Below are 2,903 nucleotides of genomic sequence, written 5' to 3' on the forward strand. Positions count from 1 at the left end.
AAATGCTTTCCACCTCAATCCAATATGGGGGTTTGCCTAGTGAAGATCCAAACGCTCATATCATAAATTTCCTGGAAATTTGCGATACTTTCAAATAGAATGGTGTTTCCGAAGATGCAATTAAACTGAGACTTTTCCCTTTCACTCTTAGGGACAAAGTGCGATCTTGGTTACAGTCATGCTCCGTTGGAAGTTTCACAACATGGGAAGAATTAGCCCAAAAGTTCTTAGCAAAATTCTTTCCATCTTCAAAGACCACAAAACTGCGCAATGAGATAATGATGTTTGCTCATCATGATCAAGAAAGCTTGTATGAAGCTTGGGAAAGATTCAAGGACTTGTTGAGAAAGTGCCCACATCACAGTTTGCCTAAGTGGTTACAGGTACAAACTTTCTATAATGCATTATCTCCTAACATTAAAATCACTTTAGATGCAGCTGCAGGTGGATCTTTTGAGAGGAAAGGAATTGATGAGGCATATGAATTGATAGAGGAGATGGCAAGCAACAGCCATTATCAAAACAATACCGGAAGGAAAAGAACTGCAGGAGTCTATGAAATAGATGCCATTACGGCACTCAATGCTAAGGTAGATAACATGGTAAGAAAATTGGACCTATTAACTACTAATCCTGTGAATTCTATCATGCAAGTTTGTGACAGATGCAATGCACAACATGGGATTGGAGAATGCGTGATAGACTCTTTGAATCCGCAAACCTTGGAGCAAGTAAATTATGTGATGAATCAGGGGAGGAAGAATTACCCATACTCCAATACATATGATAATAGATTGAGGAACCATCCTAATCTGTCTTATGGGAATCCTAACAATGCCTTGAACGCACCACCAGGTTTCCTTCCTCAAGAGAAAAAATCTCATGATGACCTCCTCACTGCCCTTTCTAAATCACACAAAGATTTCATGAACGAAAATGGAGAAAACCACAACATCCAGCAGGCTGCGATAAGAAATTTGGAGATTCAGTTAGGACAATTCGCAAACATGATCACATCTCGACCTCAAGGAACGTTACCTAGCAACTCTGAAAAGAATCCTAAAGAACAGGTACAGGCTATCACCTTGAGAAGTGGCAAACAGTTAGAAGAGCCATCAAAGAAAGAAAAGGAAATGGAAGAGCAGAAAAAGGTTCCCATCATTGACCTAGAAGAGCAAGAAGAAGTAAAACCCTACGTACCACCTGTCCCCTTCCCACAAAGGTTGAAGAAAGCACAAGATGATAAGAGCTTCCTAAAGTTTCTGGATGTATTCAAAAAGCTTCAAATCAACATTCCTTTTGCTGAAGCTCTTGCTCAAATGCCTAGCTATGTGAAATTCCTAAAAGATATCCTGAGCAAGAAACAAAAAATCGATGATCAAGAAACGGTAATGTTAACTGAGGAATGCAGTGCAATTATCCAAAATAAACTGCCTCCAAAGTTAAAAGATCCAGGAAGCTTTTCTATCCCTTACAATATTGGTAATCTTGATTTTGAAAAAGCTTTGGTAGATTTAGGTGCTAACATTAATCTCATGTCTTATGAAGTTTTTAAGATGATAGGTGTGGGAGAACTCAAACCAACAAGGATGTCTCGACAATTAGTAGATCGATCAATCAAATATCCAAGAGGAATTGTAGAAGATGTGCTTGTAAAGGTAGGTACATTCATCTTCCCTGTTGATTTTGTTATTCTTGATATTGATGAAGACAGGGAAGGATCTTTAATCCTTGGGAGGCCTTTTCTTGCATCTGCAAGAGCATTAATTGATGTTTATGAAGGTAAATTAACTTTAAGGGTTGGACAGGAAGAAATTGTCTTTGATGTTCTTAAATCATGTAAACTTCCTATGGACTATAGTGATTGTTTTCGAATTGATGTTGTTGATGAATGTGTGGAAAACACTTTACATAGTAAGGATGACATTAATGAATCAAGTATCATAAATGAGAAAGAAAGTGAACCTCCAAAGCAAGAACTGAAACAACTTCCACCTCATTTAAAACATGCATTCTTAAGTGAGAATCATTCTTTTCCTGTTATTATTTCTTCTCACTTAACGCTTGATCAAGAGGAAAGGTTGTTGCAGGTTCTTCGAAAGCATAAGAAAGCACTAGGGTGGTCAATTTCAGATCTATAGGGGATAAGCCCGAGTGTATGCATGCGTAAGATCCTGATGGAAGAAGATTACAAACCTTCAATCGAGCATCAAAGGCGATTGAATCCAAATATGAAGGAGGTAGTCAAGGTTTAAATCATAAAACTCCTGGATGCCAGCATTATCTATCCAATTTTCGATAGTAGTTGGGTGAGTCCTATCCAAGTTGTTCCAAAGAAGGGAGGTATGACTGTGATCTCTAATGAAAATAATGAATTAATTACCACTAGAACAGTCACAGGTTGGCGTGTGTGCATAGATTATGAAATTGAACAAAGCAACACGCAAGGACCACTTTTCCCTACCCTTTATTGATCAAATGCTTGAAAGACTTGCAGGTTATCCCTTTTATTGTTTCTTGGATGGTTATTCAGGATACTTTCAAATACCTATTGCTCCTGAAGATCAAGAGAAAACTACTTTCACTTGTCCTTATGGCACTTTTGCCTATAGGAGAATGCCTTTTAGACTATGCAATGCCCCTGCAACCTTTCAAAGATGCATATGTCCATATTTTCTGATATGGTAGAGAAATTTATTGAAATATTCATGGATGACTTCTCTGTATTTGGTTCTTCTTTCGATGCATGTCTACATAACTTATCCTTAGTAATGCAGCGATGCGAGGACAATAACCTTGTTTTGAATTGGGAAAAGTGTCACTTTATGGTTAGTGAAGGTATTGTCCTAGGGCATAAGATCTCTCAAAAGGGGATTGAAGTAGACAAAGCCAAAATCGAGGTA

General features: G+C 37.9%; 1 non-coding gene across 1 annotated transcript; it reads right to left on the minus strand.

Annotated features, from left to right (window-relative positions):
* Positions 1–260: 260 nt before the first annotated feature.
* LOC149496960 (small nucleolar RNA R71) lies at positions 261–367 on the minus strand. The gene has a single exon (XR_016320741.1). It is a non-coding gene; the product is annotated as a small nucleolar RNA R71 (small nucleolar RNA).
* Positions 368–2,903: the final 2,536 nt, after the last annotated feature.

The sequence above is a fragment of the Jatropha curcas genome, chromosome 4 (genome assembly GCF_041381405.1).
Source record: "Jatropha curcas cultivar XTBG-Jc1 chromosome 4, XTBG_Jcur_1.0, whole genome shotgun sequence".
Taxonomy (NCBI): domain Eukaryota; kingdom Viridiplantae; phylum Streptophyta; class Magnoliopsida; order Malpighiales; family Euphorbiaceae; genus Jatropha; species Jatropha curcas.